Here is a 24500-nt window from a genome sequence, read left to right on the forward strand (position 1 = left end):
CTGATGGAGTTGCCAAGCCTCTTTCTCTCACCTTTGAAAAGTCATGGCAGTCGGGTGAAGTCCCTGGTGACTGGAAAAAGTGAAACATCACTCCCATTTTTAAAAAAGGTAGAAAGGAAAACCTGGGGAACTACAAACTGGTGAGCCTCACCTCTGCACCTGGAAAGATCATGGAAATGATCCTAATGCAAGCAATGGTAAAGCACATGCAAGACAAAGAGGTGACCTGAGACAGCCCACATGGCTTCTCCAAGGCTGTTGTTCCTAACCAATCTGGTGACCTTCTATGATGGAGTGACTGCCTCATTCAACAAGGGAAGACTGGTCAATTTCATCTACCTGGGCTTCTGTAAGGCCTTGGATACAGTCCCACATGACATCCTGATCTCCAAGTTGGAGAGAGTTGGATTTGAAGGGTGGATAAGGAATTGGAATGAAGGTTGCACCCAGAGAGTGGTGGTCAATGGCTCTATGTCCAGGCAGATGCCAGGGACAAGTGGTGTCCTTCAGGGGTCTGTCCTGGGACCAATACTATTTAATATCTTCATCAATGACATACACAGTGGGATCAAGTACACCCTAAGCAAGTTTGCAGATGACACCAAGCTGAATGGTGCAGTTGATACCAAAGACAGAGGAGATATCATTCAAATGGACCTGGACAGGCCAGAGAAGTGGGCCTATATGAACCAAATGAGGTTCAACAATTCCAAGTGCAAGGTGCTGCACCTGGGTGAGGGCATTGCCAGACATGAGCACAGACTGGGATAAGAACTCATTGAAAGCAGCCCTGCAGAGAGATACCCAAGAGTTCTACTGGATGAAAAGCTTGACATGAACCAGCAGTGTGCACTTACAGCCCAGAAGGTGAACTGCATGGTGGGCCGCATCAAAAGGGATCTGACCAGCAGACTGAGGGAGTTGACCCTTTACTCTGCCCTTTTTAGGCCTTACATTGAGTACTGCATTCAGGTCTGTGACCCCCTGAACAAGGAGATGTGGATCTCTGGGTCCAGAGGTGGGTCTCAAAGCTGATCAGAGGGCTGGAGTACCTCTCCTATGAAGAAAGGCTGAGAGCTGGGTCTGTTCAGCCTAAAGAAGTGAAGGCTCCTTGACCGTATTGCAACTTTTCAATACTTAAAGGAAGCTTATAAAAAAGGTGGAGAGAGATTTTGCTCAATCAGATAATGATGGGATGAGGGAGAATGGTTTTAAACTGAAAGAGGAGAGATTTAGATTGTTAGATTGGAGGTTAGAAGGAAATTCTTCAGTCTGAGGGTGGTGAGGCACTGGAACAGGTTGCCCTAGAGAAGTTGTGGATGACCCATACCTGGAGGTGTTCAAGGCCAGGTTGGATTAGGCCCTGAGCAACTTGATCTAGTGGTTGACATCCCTGCCCATGGAAGGGGAGTTGGAACTAGGTAATCTTTAAGGTTCCTTCCAAACTGAGCCATTCTGTGACATTATTCTATGATAATGTCTACACTCTTTTGCTTCACTTTTTTTTTTTTTTTTTTTCTGATAGTGTTTAGTGTTTTGCTCACACATTAACATCCTTTATGTGATTAGTTTCAAGTTTTTTAATGAGCTCATACATATTGCAGTAATTGGTATATTGTATATCTGTCTGTTACCATGTTCATTTTGTTACATATATATATATATATATATATTATATGTTTTTTATTAAAGAAATTATCTTCTAAGACTCTGATTAATTTTACTGTAAGCCCTGTTGCTCAAATCATTTTGGGTGAAGAGGAAAGTGTCGTTCTTCTCATGTCCTGACTGCTGCCCGTACATTTGAGGTCATGCTAAAAACAGGGATGGGATCAAAATTATGTCTCCTCCCATTTGAAACACTATAATTGTCCTCCGCTCAATGATTGTTTAAGATAAATTCATTTTTCCTTCATAATTTATGATGTCAAATGCAGATATCTAGAGTACTATGAAATAAACTACATTTCAGATGTGTCCTTGTGGATTAAAAAGGAAAAAAGAGTGGTTAGTGCAGATGCGTATTTCCATGCATTTTCATATGGTCGGTTGGATTCTATCTCTGATTTCCAGGCCAACATTGATCCCAGAATTTTGAGGAAACCTTAAAAAACACAAAATTACACCCTTAAAGTATTGCGTGCAAACTATACCTGGAGCTTCAGATTTTACCTGTTGTGATGGTCTTAGAAGTCCACATTACTATGTTATATACATATATATGATATAAAATTTTATGAAATATGCATAGTGACTTTTTGATAATTTTGTAATACACATTTCAACTATAAATTTTTGAGATATACTGACATACAATTTTTATTGCTTATTCCCACAAATATTCTCTTTGTTATGAAACAAGATATAACGTTTTCATTTTACAAGTCTTTAATTTGCAATCAGACTTGCACAGTATTCCAGAGATATTTTTCCTGAAGTTTCCATTTATATGGTTTAAAAAATATGAAGTAAGTTTTCTTTGATTTCTGGGATTAATTAATATTTAATTTTTACAGTTTTGTTAGAATATAATCCCGTTCTACTAAGAACAAGCACAAAAGTACAGTATTTAATTTTACTATGTATCATTATTTGCACTTACATGAATAAAACTACCACTTCAGTGTGCTTGAGAAGAAGTTAAGTGGAATTCACATAAATTCCTTGCAACTGGGAAAAAAAGTTTTCTATAAAATCAGGCTATCAGAAGTTATATCAGGGAATACTGTATGCAGTAAATGTGTTCAGGTGACCAAGTATTTACCTAAATTAAAAGAAAAATATATGTTTTCAGATATAAACCATGTAGTGAATATTTGGGGAATAATGTTTTAAATAATTAGGGTAGACTAATAATTCCCAGTATTCCTTTTAACAATGTGAACATGCAGCACCCAGTAAGATGCAATAATTGTTCTTAGAAGCAGCGTTTCCAGGGAGAAAATCATATTTATCTAAAGGAAATGGCTGTTATTAGGAATTCAGGCAATTATTGAATTAAGATTACCTGGATTAGTTGCTGTGCAATAATTTCTGGATCCAAAGCACTTAGAAAAGAACCTATGTGAGCTGTGAATCTGCCAGCCATGCACACTTTCCCTTAGTAGTAAAATACTGAAATATAAAGAAATTACTTTAATATGCCATAATTTTAATATCAAGTCTGTCTGAGAGAATTCCACTCTCTATTTTATTTTTTTCTAGTAGAAAACTAGAGTGAAACTTTTTTTTTTTTTCACATAAATAGAAACAGTGACACGTATCAAGTGACACTGTCAAGTATCATATCAAACCTTCTGTGCAAAGCAGATGCTGAGTTCCCAATGAACACCCACCACAACCCCCAATCAACCACCCTGCCTTCCCACCCTACCCCCCCATTAAAGTTGGAGACACCTCAGATAGCTTTGTCAGCTGCATTATCATTATTATTATTATTTTCCATTAATACTTCCATTTCTTTATATCACTGATTACCTAAGAAAATCACCAGTAAGGGTATAAATTACAATTAAAATTTATGCACAATAAGTTTATATTTAAAAATAAATTATTCATAATTATATTCAGTCATGCTGCATTAGTTGATTAAATACATTCAAAACAAAAACTTTTCTTTCTGTACTTCTCTCTTATTGCACTATTTTGTCTACAGTGAAATTAGGAATTCATTCATGGTTTCTTTCTAGTTCTAAATTCTAAAACAGACTTCAGAATTCCTATACAGACAAAGTGTACTGGATTTAAATTGTCTCTGAAATATTGTCTTATTTTTTCTTCTTTCAGACTTAATTGATGAGATATCCAGAGAAAAAAAATCATTAACTGTCTATATTAAACAAACAAACAAACAAAAAACTATGGCACTCCTAAAAGCATTTCATTCACATAGCTTTTTTATTTTTTTTTTATTAAAAAAATTAAAAAAACAGCTTTATTAGTTATTGACTTTTTTTTTAAGCCTTCTCTGAGTCAAAAATATAAACCAAATTTCTGAAATCATTTTTAAACAATATTGGAAGCAGCTGAGACTGAAAACAAAGGATTTTCCAACAGCTAGGTATATTGGCGAGTAAATATGATCTAGAAAGCTGTGCAGGCCCAAAGAGGGATATGATCAACATCAAAACTTCCCTGTAAAATGTTTCAGAAAAAAATAGGAATTTATTCTTCAAAATAAAGCCTGTTTTGTTTCCCCCATGTTCTCATCATAGGAAACTTTTATATCTGAAAAACTGTGTTGTTGGTTTTTTTGTTTGTATTTATGTTATTTTGTAGTCTTCTGTTAAAATGAATAAATAAATGATCTAGGTCCTTAATTCTTTAACTCAGAAGTTCAGCATTCTTGGCCTTACACTACAGAGGCCATGTTTACTTACTTCATGCTTACTTTTCAATGCATGAAGGAAAGATTATACAATATACCTGCTATACTGTGCAATGGCTTCCTATTGAGACACACCCAAAATTAACAGCAAACTTTATTCAGTTCTGCTTTCCAGCAACTCATGGCCATTATAATGAAAATGATACTGAGAACTGGAAGAATACACCATACAGGAAGCTGGACACTGTGAGTGCAACCCACTGTTCCAGACTGGAGGACAGAACAGGGAAATCGTGACATTCTACAAAAAGAGCAAGCTTGAGGCATTCTCTCAAGAAAGAGAATGGGGATGACTAGGTAGCAAAGTGAACAATATCATTTGAAAAGCAAACTGATAATAAAAACAGCTTTTCAAACACAACTTTATCCTTCTTAACATACTGCTGGGTTTTTAAAAAAATAGCTTTCCACTTAAAAAAGCTCCTAAAGTCTTGAAAGGATCCTATAGATTATTTTTTGTAGGATCCTAAAAGTTACGCAGGTGGTAAGATTCCAAAGCATATACTGAAGCACACACTCTTCACACAGGGCAGGGTCTCAGAGAGGCTTAAATCAGTCCATTTTACTGTTACTGACTGTGTCACAGTAAAAAGAAGTAATGTTAGAAATGGGAATGAAATGGGAATGCAAGATAAGGATGGTAGGATGCTAAGGACATATACACATGCATCTGAAATGCAGTGGTTAAAGGAAGCACTAAAAGATGACAGAGACTGATTCTTACACCTGAAAATAATATATTATTTACACCTACTTCAGCTTCTGGCATGTATGGATCCCAATCTGAAGCAATTTGCTTTTCCTTTGCCTTATACAGAAAAGCTATTTTATTAATCAGACTGTGAATTGCATTGGGAAGCTAGGTTTAACAACATGCATCACTGTTGTGGTTTCCCAGACAGGTCTTGGCATGAGAACGTTGCACTATGAGAAGATAGTTTGACCCTGTAGGAACCAAAGCTTTGGACAGGAGCTGGGGATGGATATACTCCCAGATCTAGCCTGAACATTGCGTTGTGAGATAGACAAGAGTATAGCAGTCCCTGGAAGATGAAAAAGCCTTTCACAATCTTGCAGCCACGTTGACAGAAGTCAAATTTCTGAGAAACCAAACCTCAGTATCACATCTTCATGTTAGTAAAATGAAGGTACTGCTATTTCCCTTGCATTGACCCTCTTTTTGTCTGTTTATAATTCAAGACGAGAAATTATACATAATGGTAAACCATCACCAAGACTAGCTTAAAGATATTTTAAATGTATCAGAGTTTGTTTCTAAAAACACAGCTTCTCAATGATAAGCTTAACTTTCCAACAGCTGATTTAGGAAGCAGATGCACCACCATATAACTGACACTTATTCAAGATGTTTACCCTTTGTTTCAAGTGTGTTCTTTTACAAGAAACTGAAATCATCATTTTTTTTTTTTTTAATTCTGTTAGATTTTCAAAGTAATTTTCTTCTTTTTTCCTTGTGTCTCTTCTTCCGTTGATACCACATACTCACTTTAGCAGATGTTTTTTTTCTTACAACTTCCTAATGATTTCTATTCCCTAGCTGCTTGTTGCGGTGTTCCAGCTAATGACTTTCTTGAAGGAAGGTGGCCAGAACCTTGAAAAAATATTGAGATCTGCCATAATAAAAAAAAAATCAATTTAGAAAAATACTTTAAAATTAAATTCCAAAGCTCATACTAATTCAAAATCCAGTCTCAGCTTAGATTCTTGTACATTTAACTCCTCTGTAAAATACTAGCAAAAATGCAATATCAGTGATATGGATGTCCATATCATTGTTTGAGTGCAGTGTATTAATGTTTCAGTATCAATGAGTATCAATGTTTGAGGGCAGTGTATTAATATGGCTCATTGAGAAATGCACAGCATTAGTATCCCATATATCTCATCATATATCTCATATCTCATCTCATATATCTCTTTATAAAGCTAAATAGAAGGAATATAGAAAGAAATAGAAAGAATAGAAATGCATAAATCATTGGGGGTAAGGGATTAACCAGAAGGTAAAATAATAATAATAAAAAAGTTATATATAGCTGAAAATACATTGTAAAGTTCTTCCTATAAAACTTGCAACCAGTTAGAAAAGACTGAATTTGAGCACTGTTCTTGAATTTCATTGGCTCACATACTGCCTATCTCCATTTGTAGCACTTTGTACAAATGGAACCTCACTGAGATACAGTGCTGTTGGACCAGTCTAAACTAAAAATTTTTTCACAAACATACAAAACATGGAATCATAGAATATCCCGAGTTGGAAGGGACCCACAAGGATCATCGAGTCCAAGTCTACCACACAGGTCTACTCAAAAATTCAGACCATATGACTAAGAGCATAGTCCAGATGCTTCTTAAACTCTGACAGGCTTGGTGCCCTGACAACGTTCCTGGGCAGCCAGTTCCAGTGCGGGACAACAGAGACTATGAAGGTCACAATAAAAAAATAAATCATACATATATGAAATTCTTGTCAGTTATATCAATATTTGGACAAGGAAGCAGTTAATCAATAGCTTCTCTGCTAAGAATAAATTATGATAATAAAAAAAGTGTATGACAATGTAAGTATTATTATCTTACATCTTAGGATTTAGATACTGAGAATGAATATCTGAGAAATGAGGCCTTATTTAAGATTATTTCAAAAAAAAAAAAAAAAAAAAAAGTGATATGTCTATTGGCTTCAGGTTCTGTGAAATACGTTGTCTTCCTTTACTGGATCATTATATTTGCTTCATACTGTTCTTAAAAGTTATCATTATGACTATGAAAGCAGTACTTAGCAGTTAAATCACCTTTTTTTTTTTTTTTTTTTTAAATCTTTGAAGATTAGTAATCTAATTTTCTTAGAACAACATGACAAAACACACCACTTCATGTAAAAGATAGGTGTCTATGTCTACTTTATAGTTGCATGTATTTACCATGATTAAACAATGTAATTTCAATTTAATTAGCAGACAGTAAATAGTAACCTACGGATAGAAACAATACACTAATCATTCCAGTATAAGACTTCTTAATAGCAACAAATTCTTTCTTCTTAAGAATATTATGAACTAGCATTTTATATGGAAATTATGTATTATTGCATAGACCATTTTACTTAGCAGTAAGTTTTAAGGTCAGATTTTTCATATGCATGTTTTTAAAATACAAAAAGGCCAGGCCTTAGGATTGATAATGACATAGGATGGATTATTTTCCTTCTCATCTGTGATTTGAGGAAAGACAGATTATTAGTGACCAGAAGATGTCCTGTTATCATATAGCTTTGATGTCATATGTAAAAGAAGTGAAGGTTTACAGGCAAATTGCTAAGTAATATATATTTTGACATGGGATTTTTAAATCTAAAATATCAGATAATGAACCAAGGCAGTCACAGAAAAGAAAAATGTTTTTGTCTAGCTAAGAAGAAAAATATTAACTATCAAACTTTTATGCAGCCTTTACAAAAAGGAAAGAAATGTGAGCACAGTAGGATGCAAAGATGGGTGTACCAGCTGCCATGAGGTATTGTGTCTATAAGTCATGGGCCCTTCCAATATGATTGGAGTCTCTAGATATTCTTTAGATATTGCCAAAATAAAAATAAATAATAATGTTCATTACAATTTATTACAACTCATAGACTACTAACAAGACAATGAAAAATATTGTTTATTTCATGCAGACAAACAGAAGCACACAATATTACAAGCGCAGTTTGTTTTTTATATAATTTTGAATAAAATCTTCAAGGTTCTCCCCCCCCCCCCCCCCTTCTTCTCCTTCTCCTTCCCTGAGACATTATATTCAGCTTTATAGGCTGTGGCAATTCAGCTACTTGCCCTTTGGTGAAACAAAATTATCACATTATAGCCAATTTCCAGACAGACCAAACACCTGCTGCTACATCTATCTGCTTTTTGGCCAAAAAGCCTAGGGTGTGAATGCAATCCACTCAGTGTTTTAAGAAACATTCATTGACTGTGCATATCTCTTTATTACAATGGTGACTGGTTCTTTTAAGAAATTTAAGCTGAAATATAAACTCTCCTAAATATTCTGACTCAGACTGGTTTTAGAGTGAGTTACTGCTAGCGATTGAAAGAATCTGACAAACTTCACAAACTCTTCTCTAATATTTGAATGCCTATATTAAAAAACTCACTGTTATAAACTTCATACTAGTAATTACAGAAGAACATGATATTGGCCTCAAAGGTTCTGCAGTGACTGCAGCAACCATTAGACTAGGGGACCTACTATGAGGTTTGCAACAGCCTCTTATTTGAGATCAATCCTTCAGAACTGTACCTTTGCAAATTTGGAATTACATATATATCTATCATTACCGGTGATGATGAGAGCAAAATAGTGCTAAAATCAATAAGAGCTATTACATTTATTCTGGGTATATTGGGATAACGCTTCACACAGATTTCTGTCTTCCATAGAGAACATAGTCTACCATAAGTGATTTATTTGCTTAATTTTCCATTTTCTAGTTGCTATAAGTGAGCAAAATGCAAAATAATTAAATAATAAAGATAATTATATTAAGTTATTAAGTATTATTGAATTCAATACTACTTCAATAGCATTAAAATGCTAAAATATTATTTTTTTCTAACTTTTTAAAGTGAGTTTATGTCCATGGATTAAAATGAATAGACTCAGTTCTACTAGTACTCAGTACTGGAATTGTGTATGAAGGCCAAAGTTAAAGCTACTTAAACCACTAGATTTTTGTCATTTTATAGGAAAGTTCAATATTGATATATATATATTCTTTCCCCGCCCCCCTCTTTTCCACTGTGATATGGAACTAAAGTTGCTTCAGTCTGTTCCATATACAAATTTTGCCATTAGCTGAAGAAATTCCTTTCTGTGGTAACGCTAACTGCCACATTAAATGATAGAACAGGATCTGGAGATGCGTATAGGAAATGATGATTGCCATCATGCAATACTACTTACTGAACTAGCACCCTAGCAGTCCCAAGGAACAACTTGTACCTGAAGGTTCAAGAGAATTTATCCTTGCACAAGGTAGTATCAGGGCTTTTATTTTCTGCTAAAAATAGTAATATTTCCATCACTTTTATATAGTCCTCCAAAACAAACACCAATAGATAAACACAGAAGAAACTTTTACGTATTTGTTCATTATTCTTTTTTCTTTAGGGGAATTTTTACTTACGTGAAACATGAGATAGCAACAAAGAGAGTTTCACTCTGCAAAATGAACCATATTTGAAAATCAGAGGGAATGCTGCTGAATTTGGCCTGGGATAATAATGTCAGTTTAGAGAAATACGTTTGAATAGCTTAATTTGGGGATACTGAACATTCAAGTTAATTATAGAACTCCTACACTGAAGAAAGTATTGGAAAATTATTTCTGAATATGATTTCAATTATATTTTTTCTTCAATTATGAAGCTTCCTTCAGTTTTGGTCTGGACTATTATTTCATCCAACTAGTACCCTATCAAGAAGTCTGGCTCAATGAATACAACCAATTGCTAGAGTTTATACAGACATAATAGACATTCTATTGGAATTTATAGAAGTTTTCACCGAAGAGATATTTTAGTAAAATTACTGTACAATTTTGAGTGCCTGTGTTTACAGAGTTGAATAAATTACTTTTTAGCATTCAAAAGAATAGATTGACACTAAAGATTCATTATTGTTTGTATGAACTAACTTGACAGCTGTTGATTTGACCACTCAAAGCAATCTCTGAGCATTTATAGTCCCCATTTAAAATGGGAATTCTTCATAAAAAGTACATTACTAACCACAAAATTATCTGATTTGGTAGAACACACCTGAAATCTGTTTGAAGTGAACAAGGAGACAGAGATTATTGTTAAGAAATGTTCACTAAAACAAATGTATCTGTACAACCCATTACTGTCTTACACTGCATTGTGCATTTAATTATACTTAGACTGAATAATTCAAATCAGAATCTGACTGATATCTAGGTGCAAATCACATTCCACACAACCCATTCTTTAATAAATAAATAAGTTCCAAAAATAATGATCAAAAAGCAGCTTTCAATATTTATGATTTCAATCAGTTTGGAAATCAGCTAAAACAGTATTTAAATCCCGAGTTTCAAAGACTCGGATTTCCAAATCGAAGACATGTTGAAAAGATACTGATGCTTCTTATAAATGAAGAAGTTCATTTCTATCATTGTACGTGTAGCAATTTGAAATGGAAGATGAACCAAATTTTGAAGACTGCAAGTTTACTTTAGTTAGATCAATCCCACTAAGCATTAGGATTATGAAGAATCCACATAGTGGATAATTGAGAAGTAGGTACTCCATCTACAATTTTTCTTCCTATTTGATATGAACATCTAGCACTGACTACTGTTTAAGGTAGATTATATGGTTCATTGATTCACCTAATGCAGTTATTACTAATATCCCAAAAAGCAAGGATACAACATTTTGAAATGAAATATAAAGATCTATAAACATGACATGTTAATTATTATTATACTTAGTGATTTTTTGCCTTATGATAACATATTAACAGTATTTGTAGTTTTATTTACTATATTTTTCAGAAAATTCTGATCTCAACATATGAAAATAGATATAGCTTTTTGATTGATCAAAAAATTAGGCAATCACAAATGAAAACATTAAGTTCTCAAATAGTATAAGCAGTGTACTTCTTTTTATTTGTGCACATGCTGAAAGCCACAACCAGACAGCATTTTTATTGAAAGACTGTATAATTAAATATGAAAATATCTTCATGAATCTTATATCAAAAATCTCAGGACTATTAAAGAGAAATCAGTATGAGACTGCTTCAGATCAAGTTATTATAACAGATAATATTATAGCAAGAATCTCCCTATTTTTTCATGCTTATAATTTGTGTTACATTTAAAATTAATCTGTTGCAAGATTATTCCTGAAGGTTGTTTTATTGCATCTGTTTGTTTCAATCTTAAGTCACAGAATCACAGAATTTCTAGGTTGGAAGAGACCTCAAGATCATTGAGTCCAACCTCTGACCTAACACTAACTAGTCTTCCACTAAACCATATCACTAAGCTCTACATCTAAACGCAAGGCACTATGGATCTATAGAAATCTATTCTCTAACTTGAAGGACTAGTTACAACATCTTTTTAGTTTGTTTGGTTTTGGTGAATCGTTTCTCTTTGTTTATCAGTTTCTCTCTGCAAATCAGTTTAACCGACAGACATCGCCCACACCCTCTTCTAAAGCTCTGCAAGATAGACTGTACAATTTTTGCCTTCCTACTGCAAAGAAAATCTGGAGGGGAAAACAAACAAACAAACAGAAAAAAAAAAAAAAAAAAAAACACATACCTATTCTGCACAAGTATACTTTGCCCTGAAGGAAAATTTGTGAACGTATTTAATGATTCTGTTTATCACATTTCCTAATATGCATGAAAAACAATGTGATTTCTCTTAAAAGGTTCTTTTCCACTTTTTTTTTTTTTTTTTTTCCCCTGCTACAAATTGGTAAAATGTTGTTTACTGAGAAATAGGAACACTTCTGAATTTGAAAATGAAGAACTGAATGAAAGAATATCTGGAACACAGTAGTGAAGATTAATGCTCAAAAGTAGTCATGTTTTGCTCCTTTGGAGCCAGTCACGTAAAAAAGTGGCAAATCATCATTTTAAAAATACAGGTGCATAAGTACATGAATTTAATAATTGCAAGACAATTTGTAACGCAACGAAGTTAATTCACCCAAATTCTAATTTTCTCATGATCCTGTGACCGACTACTTTTAAAATATTTTTTCATATTAACTGAGTTTTTCACTTGCAGTATCACATTTAAAGGTATAATATTAAATATAGTTTTTCTTTTGTATGTAGCTACCTGTTTTTGTCTTTAACTAAAAATTGTATTTGTATGATGTTATGTACAACATTTGCTCAAAAACGCTGTAGAGAACAAAAGACTATTCACCACATTAAGCATTTGATCATAGATTAAATAAATACCAGAAATAACCTTATACACAGACTTCGCATAAATTCCATCAGCATGAAATATGTCACCACAGTAAGCTCACAGATCACATATATTGCTATAAACTGTTAGCAACAAAATTTTCTCCTGATGTAACAAAGAAGTGGAGAAATAAGAGTCATGCACTGATCACAGGGCATGAAAACACAAGGCAGCTTAATCTACAGCTGACAGGGAAATTGCTGTTGTTTAAAGCAACAGCTGAGGTAGGCAAAAAAGAACATACATTTGTAATAGAAAAAAAAAAAAAAAATCTAAAACCAGAACAAGCCAGAATCAGATTGGACAACAAGAACGATGAGTGGTCAGCTGCCAAAATAATACACTGTACAAAATCAGATTAATGATAGTCATTGGGAATTCAAAACATTAGATAATTCTACAGCAAGCATAAATGACGATTCCTAGAGGTAGAATATATGGATAGGAATATTTATTTTGTTTGCAAATATGTTTACTGTATTTGCCCAGGATAATCTTTGAAGTTCTGCTTATACAAATTTAAATCTAAATATTCAGTTGCTATAACAACATAATACATTAGTTCTCTAGTTTTCTTTTTTAACTACATGTTATTATCCTTGTGACTTGAGTCTTCAGTATTTCTCAATATTACTTAAGATTCTTCATACCTACTTAATCTAGAGGATACTTCATTATTTCTTTTCCTTAAAGAACAAAGAAAAGTTCAAAGAATTTGATACTTACATAGCAACGCTAGAAAAATATTGAACTCTTTATTTATAGAATCATAGAAAACTTCTGAAAATAAAACTAGATACGTATATTCTGTTATTCTATGCTTTTACACACAGTATTAGTTTACGACATCATATGTCTTCTAAAAAAAAAAAAAAAAAAAAAAAAAAAAAAGCTGTTGAATTAAACTACCTATTAAAAAGCCATGTTGTTAAATACTGCACTTATGTATAGTATTACCCATATTATTTTGCAAATAACCACACTTACTTATATGGAATGCTGTGTCTCTGAAGACTCGATTTAAATTCCTGGTTTCACAAGGTGAAACAGAAATTATGTTACCAAATTAAAATAAAATAAAAGACTCTGACAATCTAGATAATCTTTGCCAGGTGGAGGATATATCTTTTCAATCTGTCTACCCCCAGGTGAAAACCCTAAAGGAGGGTAATACTCATGCATCCTTGTTCATGCTTTCTAATGAAAGCTGTAGCAGGACTCCAAGGAAGTTTTGAGTGAGTGAAATCTTCTACATATGTGTGGCTAAACTCCCATTATTATGTCTGCAGCAACAGGAATTGGGACTGCATTCAAATGTTAATGTCAAAGCTGATCAATGGCTGTTACAAGTAACTTGAATGCCAGCACCTTGCAGACTATTCATTAATACATTAGCATATATATATGACTGGAAGACTGTTCATTTTAGCTAGAAGTCTTAACTTTTTACTGATGCATCAAGTACCTGCTGAAGATCAATAAATAATGTAAAATTCTTACACAGTTATACGTTTACACTCAAACAGAAGTATACTTGGCATTCTTTAACATAATTCATGTTCTCTCCAATGCTTTTTATTTCTCCCAAGCACACTTACCTATCTATAAATGATGTGCAAATATGGTTTCCTATCGTCATCCATAATGGTTACATGGCAAAATAAAGCACATACAAGTAGACATAGTCAAAAGAAGAGGGCAGACAAAACGGCAGACAAAGTGTTGCTTTTAACATGAAGAACTAGACAATGCAAAAGCACAGTCAATGAAAGGATTGAGGGAAGAAATGAAGAGAAAAAGAAGGAGAGAGAGAGGAAGAGAAAATGAGAGAGAAAGGAAGAAAGCTCAGCATTTGGAGAAGTTAGTTATTGTCATTTGCCATTTTTTTTTATCTTTCAATTTTACATTTTGACCTGTTACATTTTCTTGTTAACTATTCTGCACAATGAAAGCATTCTTATCTCTTGTTCTTAAGCTATAATAAAATGGTAAAAATATACGGTCTCTTATCAGCAGAAAAACTTGACCATCTCAATTGTCAAGTTCATCTCTAATTGTCAATAAAAGAGTTCTCCTAGTTCTGACATTCAGCAAGCAATTAAAAATGAAGAAAACGATTACATGGTGAATCAGATATAAGCTAATCTACACGATAAAAGGCATTACATAAGTCTACAGTGAGAAATGGTGTGGATACGACGTATGAGCTAATACCAAGTGCTGCTAGTGTATTCACATGGTTTAGCTCTGTGCCTCCTAAACAGGACTGTATCAAATCTTGCAAGCAATATAACCTCATTAGTACAGCTAAAGGACTTAGTCCTTTAATAAATTGTTAACAGTTCTGCAGATTATTATATTGTATTCAATGTGTGCATTATGTGAAACAGATGTGCCTTAAAATGTGTAAAGATAATGAATATTAAATGATAAAGAATGACAACTTCTGTATTTTTATCTGGATGGAAATTCTTCCAAGCTAGCTTAAAAAGATCCTAAAAAGATGTTAATTTTTTAAGTGAATTTCCAGGACATGGTTTTCAAGTAAACATGAGGGAAAAATAATTTAACATATTGACTTTTTTTTTTAATCATCCGTAAGCTCTTTCAGACCAACTTTATACATTATGTAAAAGGATAGTAAAAATTTGCAAGCTTAAGATAGGATTGTGGTATAATAGGGAAGGGAAGAGAAGGGAAGGGGAGGGGAGGGACTATTTCTGTAAAACAGAGCTTTGTATCCCATTTTTAATAGCAGTGGTAGTGCAAATGAAACTGTCATGAGTCTATGAAATACAATAAAAACTTCACTGTAAGTGTCAGTTTCACCTGTAAGGAACTTGGGTAATTTGATGATTATGCTGTGAAAAACTACAAATAAATTAGAAATTAATATGTTTTGAGAATGTGTTTAAAGAAGAAAAGTAATGGAGTCATCTATAATCTAAGGAAAGGGTTTTGTGATTACATAGGGTAATAGTGGAACCATGAGTGAAGTGCAAGGGCAAGCAAGTAGAACATGGAAAGGTACAATGTAGAGTGATATCACTGACTAAGGAGTGGAGGGAAATGGCAACTGAGTTCAGAACTGAGCTCAGCTCAGAACCTGAGGTGGGAGAAAGAAGATATTTTGTTCTTATCTTCAAACCTGAAGAGAATTCCAAGAAACTTTGAGATAGTGATTAAAGAACTAGGTTTTATTTATTTTTATTTAAATGTAAGATATCTTTAGCTGTCAGGTTCATTGCAGCTCTGAAATAACACTGCCTCTGAAAGCGGTAAACTGAACAAAGCCGTTTGTGATGGCATCAGAAATAATTGCAATCATGTTCCCCTGCCAATGTCGCTGCAGAGTGAATACAAATATGTGCGAAATGTCGTCATGTCATTGTCTGAATTTTGTAAAGCTTTCTATTACTTTAATTTAGTAGAATGCTTGAGAACTGATGACAGTAAGGCAACCCTGAGCAAGAAAATTTCTGCAGTACAGGTGATACAATAGTAAAGCACTCTCCACTATAGAGTAGTAAAGAATTGTTTCTTTGTTTCTTTAGGGGAAATACTACTACTACTACTACTACTACTACTACTACTACTACTACTACTACTAATTCCAATATCCCTTCCATTATTATTATTATTATTATTATTATTATTTATTATTATATAAAAGGCTAAAGCTATTCAGCGTAACACTAACAGCTAAAATTAGACGTGTTAATAAATTACTACCTTCAAATCCACCATTAAATAAGAAAAGGGAAAAAAAAAAAAATAAACCATTTAATTACAATTGCTTGGATCTTTGGTTTCAAAGTTTCCTATTCTGTTCAATTAAAACACCTAGAGAGGATTTTTTTTTTTTTAGTAGTCATTGGTTTAAGGACAAGATCTGGGACTGGAAACAGAAAGCCATGAAAGCCATTTCATTATTGCTGAGAACTCTGTCTTAGAATATACAGAACAGTGTATTTTATTTATTTATTTATTTATTTATTTATTTGTATTTCAAAACACCATGCTGTGACTAGTTGCCAGAGTCACAGATTAGCCTTCTCTGATGAAATGAAGTGTCTGAACTCTTCAAGTTAAGAAAATAGGAACTAAGTTAAGGAAGCTAGATCCCCTATTGGTTAGAAAAACATCTTACTAATTTTACCAGAGGTTGATAGTTGCACTTCTCATCTCCATTTTATAATCAAGGAGTAATTCCTATTCCTACCTTTCAAGCATACTTAGAAGCAGCAACCCATACAAATAGGAGGATCTCAAGAGCACCTCCCTCCTAACAACCTTAGCTAAGATATGTACAAGCAAGGAGAGGACAGGAGTTCTGTGTTATCACTCTTGTTTATGTCAGTTGACTAACTTCATGCATCTACCTTCTCAGTGCAAGAGTTTTTTTTGTTTGTTTGTTTTTGTTTTTGTTTTTGTTTTTGAATAACCTTCTGAGACTGCACTAGACAGCAGGGAATACAAGAGATTGCAGCATTGAAGTCCAAAATTTTTCAGATATTTCCATTTCAGACTTTCAATTTTACTTGGAACTTGAAAGTTCTGCTTCAAAACATTCATCAAATTGCTTTACTTCTGGAATAACTAGGTGAATTGCTTCCATTTTCACCTCAAACCCCAAACAGAAAACATAAATTCTTAAAAGCAGGTTTTCTGATTTCTTGATTTGTCAAGTTTGTCTTAATTTAACATGCTTCTCCACATTCATCATCCTTACTGAACTCTGAACCATATTGGCACTCCTCAAATTTCAGCTGGAACTTTATTTTACTTTACTTTACTTTACTTTACTTTATTTATTTTATTTTTCAGTGAGGTCCTAGCTAGTTCTTGCAAAATTCTGACAGGACAGGTGAAATTTGTCTTCTTTCTAAAGATTTAAACTTACACTTCTTCCTTTCTCTGCTTCATTCATTCCTATCAAGTGTCCTAACACAACTAGGGAATGACATCAATGGTAAAGAAATGTCACATTTGATCTCTTCTATTCTGTGATAACATGCGAATAGTTTGAAAGAATTTGAGATTCACTATACTAAGACAGAAAAAGAAATATGATAACAAATGTAGGATACTGATTATCACATATTCCTGGAAACTCTGGGTTCTGACCTAGTCAGATCTCTCAGAAAATACAGAAAAAGATCACAAATCAAGGATCAAAAGCAGTCCCCCATCACTTTCCCATGTTATTAATGGTTGCCCAAGCAAATACTGAAGTAGTATGCAATGAACTTCTCAGCTGTGTTTTGTAACCATGAAACCACATTTCTTTTGTCCGTGGGCACTGGTCATCATTTATTTATGCTCATTAAACTTAAATAAAATAATGAGTTCTGTCATCCTGATGGTTATCATTAGTCACATTTTATGTCCCGAAGAACTTTCCTGGTTAGAACTGCTGTTATGCATCCCTCTTCTCATGCAGCCCAGAAGTCACCACTTCACCTTCATACAAATTAAGCAGTGATCTCATAACCACACTCGCAATTTCCTCTGTGCTAAAGACAGGGAGACCTGAAATACACTTTCCTCTGAAGAATACCTTGCAACCTCTGATATATTTCAACTTTCATTACAGAAGAAACATCACAAAAACTAGCAGATGTTAATTACAGAATCATGTAGGTTGGAAGAGACCTCTGAACAGTCCATTAGGATAACCTCACAAGACCATTACAGCTTCCCTCACTGGCCTATGCCTCTTTTCCTACATGGACTTGTCTAGACATAGATTAGTCCCCTCCCCTCACCCCCCCCCCAAAAAAAAAAAAAAAAAAAAAGCAGTGAAATGCAGAAAAACAAAAGTGAAAATCAAAAACATTTGAGAAGCAGCAGTGGACTTGTAAACTCCATAACTTTCACTCTTCCTAACTTTGCTTAGCAGCTGTTGTGGAGGTAGGTGGTACTCAGGTTGGAATATCTCCTTCCTAATGTACTACATGTTTTAATACACTATAAGCACTGGTCTGCCATGTATCTGTATGTCTGTATCCATTTTCTTTTATATCCCTGCTGCTCTGCAACAGTAGTAGTGGTCTTTATCCATTTTCATACTATCAGAATAGATTGTTTAACTTTAAAAATATGATTTCCACATGCAATAACTGGATGGATCTGTCCCTTAGCATTACTTATTTAACAAGCCATTATTCATTCCTGACTCTAAACAACAATCCATTGTAAGAATTTGACTAATGATTTTAGTTAGACTGTTAGCTATCTTTTCCTCAGAGCATTCAGATGAAGTACTCAAGGGCTCCTATAATGATATTCTGTAGTTGTGAAAGGCAAGCAACTATCCAACTCCAAAACTTTAGCAAGGCTTAGGTGAATTTAAAAACACGGTTTGATTTGTCCATTATATTTCAAGTCTGCATGCTGTAGGTTCTATTCTTTAGGAAATTATGCATTAGGTTTGTTGTTTTTGTTTTTGTTTTGTTTTTTCCTCTCTCTCCATCTTTTTTTTTTTTTTTTTTTTTTTTTTTTTCTGTAGTGCTTGTATCCAAAATCTTAGGCACTTTCTCAAGTACTGTATTTACCCAACCTATAGTGTGCTGCCCTACTTTAAAATGTAATACTTATTCTTGTGATACTAATATATTTAGTTACAATGCCTTATAAGAGTCAGAATGTGTTTTATTATTTAAACCATAAACAATTTTCAGCATTTCAGAGATGGTTTTATCCTACAACTGAAAATTTGCCTGCCTTAACTAACTTGACATTAGTGTTAAAAACAAAACCAAAACAAAACAAAAACAAATAAGCACATTTTCTTTTCTCACTCTGAAATTAAACAGATCAGCATTCAGAAGTTAACAGCAATTAGGTTTAGCTTTGCTTAGATGAATGCTTCCTGATTGAAGAGGTGATTCTAAAGTTCGTATTTTTACAAATGTAGAAAGCCACTTCATTTTCTCTTGTGGAATTTGATTATGTGGCCAATTCAGAGGACATTTAGTTTGTGTGGAATCCATGGTGTTTCAAGGCAATCTGAAATTCACGAAGAGTTATTTTATTGACTAAGTTTCATTTTTGTCAAAGGAGTGAAATTTAAGTATGTTCATTTAATGACAATGTTGAAAAGAAAAATACAGCTATAAGTGAGAAGATAAGTGAAAAAGTGCAAGGATGGATGCCACCTAGGATTATCATCCTTTATCTTTATTTTTTATATCTTTATTAATTATATCTTTTCCCAGACCATGCAGCTATAGATCTTTTTTTCAAGCATACCTCTAAACATTTGGTCACTCGGATTTGAAGGCAAACCACTCGTGGTTACTTTGGCTGTCAACTTTAAAAAACAACCAGGTCCCTACACCTTTTCTGTTTAGCATATGTTTCAGCAACAAAGACATCACACTGCTACAAAATGTTAAGCTGTAGCAATGGGTGTAATGACTTTTATAGCATGTCACATCCTGCAGAAAGTTATGTGCAGTGATGTATGAGATTTTGTTTTCCTCTCTGACCATACAACTCTCCACTGAAACATTTTTTACAATTGAATAGATTGCCTGGGAAATTGGATTCAAGTTTACAAGCAGTTTTTCACTGCTTAAAAAAAAAAAAAAAAAAAAGCGCTGCAAAAGCATTTGAAATTATACATTATGTGCTGCACAGTACCACAGTACCTTGTACATTTCTGGAAGTGTTAAGCACTATGCTGCCTATATTACTATTGACATCTGTTATGCAAGGTATTGCACTCCAGACTATTACGTGCACTATTATTATATAGCAGCACATCCTTTTGCTCATGTATTTTACCACTAGTTTTGTCTGGTAGAGTATGTTCGTTTGGGATTGTAATTTTCCAGGAAGACTTTAGACAGAGTGGGGAATAAAACAGAGAAACACCAATTTACTACAAAAATTCCAATTGAATTCAGTCAAATGGAATGATTGATACAGATAGATATAGTGGTTAATCAAGTATTAGATATGCAGGTATGCATAATTTGTTTTCCTTTTTTTTTTTTTTTTTTTTCCCTTCCCCCCCCCCCTTTTTTTTTTAATAAAAAAATAAATTTATTCACACTGAACCACCAGGAATTTTCTTCAGGTAGACCAGAAACTATGTTTAATATTATCACATTTTTTACAGTGAGCTAGTGAATGTAAGGAAATTTCATGTTATGTAGAACAAACTGTGCATAAATTACATGTTAATACATATTTTTTGATATTTCCAGAATTGCCCAAACTGAGGAAAGATTTTGTTCAACTTAATATACTCAATGGAATAGACAAATGTTGGACAAGAATAAACCATCTGTTTAAATATTTAAGAGATCCAGGAAGAACACAAATTAAAGGAAGCATTGGTTTGATGTCCTTTGATGATTTGAGACAATTATTTGTTTTGATAGATCATTAAAGTCTGTTAACAGATCTTGTGTCGTCAGCTCCTTTTCCTAGTTAGTACTAGAGCATGGATGTGAATGGACATGATCAGTCTGACCTGTCAGTGCATTGCTAGGAGCAGGAGACACAAGAAAGCTCCTTCTGTTCCTAAATCTATACTGCCACAGCAGAAAGGAAGATTTCTGGTACAGTTTTCTAGCATTTTGTTAGCTTCTTTAAAAAAAAAATTATATTCTGATATTCTGCACTGTTAACAGCCTTGCTGTAAACAGTGAGTTTTTAGGTGTACAAAATTTTAGCTGCACTGAATGTTTTTAATACACTAGTTAAAAAAAATAATAATAATAAATAATTAAAAAAAAAAAAAGAAAAAGAAGTGAAATGGCTAGAAATTGACAGTCTATTTTAGTTCCCCAAATAACACTGTCCCCTCAATACGAACCCTATGTGCTATCTTCTGTTCCCCTCTTGGCAAGACCATGCTCTTAGAGAAAAAAAATAAAAATACTGGGAACTTTTGAAATTCTCCACGAATAGTCATTCTGATTCTTTTTTCCCCCCATTAATGCAATAGTAACATAATAATCAGGTACTGTTGAGTTAAATACGGGATTTCCATCTTTGCTCTAACTAAAGATATTCAATTGAACTTTCAATTCTGCTTCCCACGTTTTCACCAGGTCAAATACACTAGTTGCACAGCCTAAAGGTAACTAACTTATTTTAACAAGATATTCCACCCAGGCACAAGAAATCTCTCCTATGATGTGCTCCTATTAAAAGTTTCTTTTTCAAGTAGCTGGCATTTTCCTTCTTCCCCAGCTCTAATTATCTTCTAAATATTTCTCTGTGATTGGGCATTTGATTTTCTTATATTAAACTGATATCATCTTAAAAGGAATGAAAAATTTATTTTATAGGACTTATTCTTTCATTCCCTGTGACATATCAAAACTAACTGAAGCAAGTGCGACAATATTTATTCTAGTTTCTTCAGAGCTTGCTGAGAAGTATTTCATCCAAACCTGTGACAATTTATTCATCTTTTCTTTCTCATTTCTGTTTCAAATGCCACTTTTAAATTTTTTTCTTTGAGTATTAGATTACAGATCTATTAGATCTCTAAATTGAGAAATAGCCTTAATCAGGACATTTCCTAAGGAATGGAATTAAACCTAATGATACTTATCAGCAAGAACTGCTGCTTAATTGGGAGAGTAATTCACTTAACTGGGATGCCTGTAGGTTGTTCTCTATAATCAGATAAGGACATCTGATCCTTATTTTGCTAAGAAGGATATCAGAAGTGCTAGTTCAAGAAAGATGTTTTAATTATATCAACGTAGCATTTCAAGTGTGATCCCTCATTTAAGTTGATGTTTACCATGAGGCAGCACTGTGCTCATGCTCACAGGATAGGCTATAACATGATTAACATCCTTTCAGACATAGAGGACAGAAGAGGTGATATTCTGAACTTTCCCTAACCCTTAAGTCAGGGTAAAAAGGAAAGCAACTTATGGAATGAATGAACCTCAAACTTGAAGCCATCAAATGAAACCTCAAATGAAGCCATCTGATTTCATGATCTGCTTTAACAGCAAAATCACATAACCAACATTGGACTAATGGATTAGTCTAATAATGACTAAAGGATGACTAATATCAGCTAATGCATCATTCTTAGAAGGTCCCTGATGATGCATGTATGCAACAAGAACTTTGGTAATGTTTCAATGAGCTGCAGTCATTTTATAACTGCAATGGGGACTGTCTTCTCTGAGATATTTGGGAGAAGATGCTCTCTGGAATGGTGGTATTAAGAGTGTTTAGGAAAATGTTTCAATATTCTACTTTAATTCACTGTATTTTAGCTCACTTGGTCAAACATAAGTTGAGCTGCTGACAGAAGATTATTATTTTCAGCTCCTTAATGAGACAATAGTTTTGAGATAAGTAGGACAACACTCAAAATAGTGCTTTGTTAATTATACTCCCTCACAGCATTATGCAGATGAAAGTATTCAGCCTCTAAGTAGTAGATATAACAGAACCAATCATGCAAAACATCAACTGTCAAGATAGAAGTTGTTGCAATTAGGACTAAAACAAATGAAAAACAAAACTTTATTATTATTATTATTATTATTATTATTATTTAAAATATATATTTTATTATCATCCTTTTTACTGCAGGTAGAGTGCACCAGTGTTTTGGAACATATAACTAACAAGCAATCCATTCTTGATTTTTCTCATTCTGAAAAGTCACTGTTACTCTTTTTATTCAGTGGAATGTCTTGTTTTTCTTGGAGGTCAGAAATTTGCTACCTCCAAGCCTGGTACTCAGGGTCCCTGGGAATGAAAAGAATGAAGAATGACTGATTCCATTAGTACAGATAATTCAACCCGGCATTTGCAAGCGTGTAAGAATGACAACAAACATAAAAATGATACTTTATAACACGCAAAGTTACTGACCGTCAGCCTAATTTCAAAGATCTTAGAAAGCAATTACTCTTTTGATTTTCATTCTGCAATGGACATTTTTGTTTCATTATGTCAGACTGGGATGAGAACCATTTGCAGACAGTCTGAAATTTTAATGAAAAAATAAATTAATAAAATCTGAATATTACCATAATGCAGACCTACATTTCTTTCTCTCTCTCTTTATTTCCCTCCAGCTACTGATGTAAGATTGATAACTGTTCATTGGATTAACATGGATTCACAACAATTTGCATGAAGAGCACTGGGGAAAAGATAATATTAGCTTATAAGAGTGATCTGATGGCCATTTGTGCCTCATGTGCTTAGGTTATGCTTTCTACTCAGCAATCTTGACCCAACAATAACCAACAGAGTCCAAATGTCTTCATTACAGGACCTCCCAAATAAACATAAAACAGACACGAAGGTGCAAAACTATGCAGAATTTGAAGAAGTATCTGTACACCGAATCATATAGTTATTCTTTTTGGTCCTAGTACTACTGACATCACCTGACATAGCATTCTCCACCTGACTCATTCACCCAAATAAAACAAATTATTTCTCTTTAACAGTTCAATTTCACTGATACATTTTGGCATACTTTTATAGGACAACTGAATAAAGGAAACCCTTTATTCAACCCTATTTTGAGGTTTATCTTTTCTATCTTTTACAGGTTGATCAGGCTTTTGAAATGACTATGTATTATAACAGGGGAGATGTTTTGCTACCCAGGCTCCCTCTAGCAGCTTCCAATATTGTACAGCTTCCTAGACATCAAACTTCTGGCTGACATATGTTAAAAAAAAAAAAAAAAAAGGATGTGTGATGTGTGAAGTCCTGGCAGCTCTTTCTTCCAGGGAACTAGGGGACTAGACCTGCTTCTGGCTCCTTCCCCATTTAAATTCCATGATTGTGTTCTTTATAAAATATCTAATACAAATGGAGCAAAGCTCCTTGATCTTACTGTCAGATATGTGTATCAAATCAAGCACGTGGGAGGTCTCTAAAGTCTCCAAAAAATGATAATTCTTTGTGGCATATGGATATACCATTCAGTTCTTTTTGAGCATGAGCATACCTATATTTTTTTCTCACCTTCGAACTCTCTGTGGGAGCATTTGAACCACAGACACGTGACAGGACAGAGGTTGGATACTTCTTGCTCTCTATTTCAATCAT

At 33.7% G+C, this 24500-nt stretch overlaps 1 protein-coding gene across 1 annotated transcript in view; it reads right to left on the reverse strand.

Moving 5' to 3' along the window:
• Positions 1 to 24500, reverse strand: part of NALF1 (NALCN channel auxiliary factor 1) — a gene marked incomplete at both ends in the record, with an annotated part of 496829 nt that overhangs the window by 187390 nt on the left and 284939 nt on the right. The window lies entirely within an intron of this gene.

Source organism: Aythya marila, assembly GCF_965140915.1.
Source record: "Aythya marila genome assembly, chromosome: 1".
NCBI classification, from domain to species: domain Eukaryota; kingdom Metazoa; phylum Chordata; class Aves; order Anseriformes; family Anatidae; genus Aythya; species Aythya marila.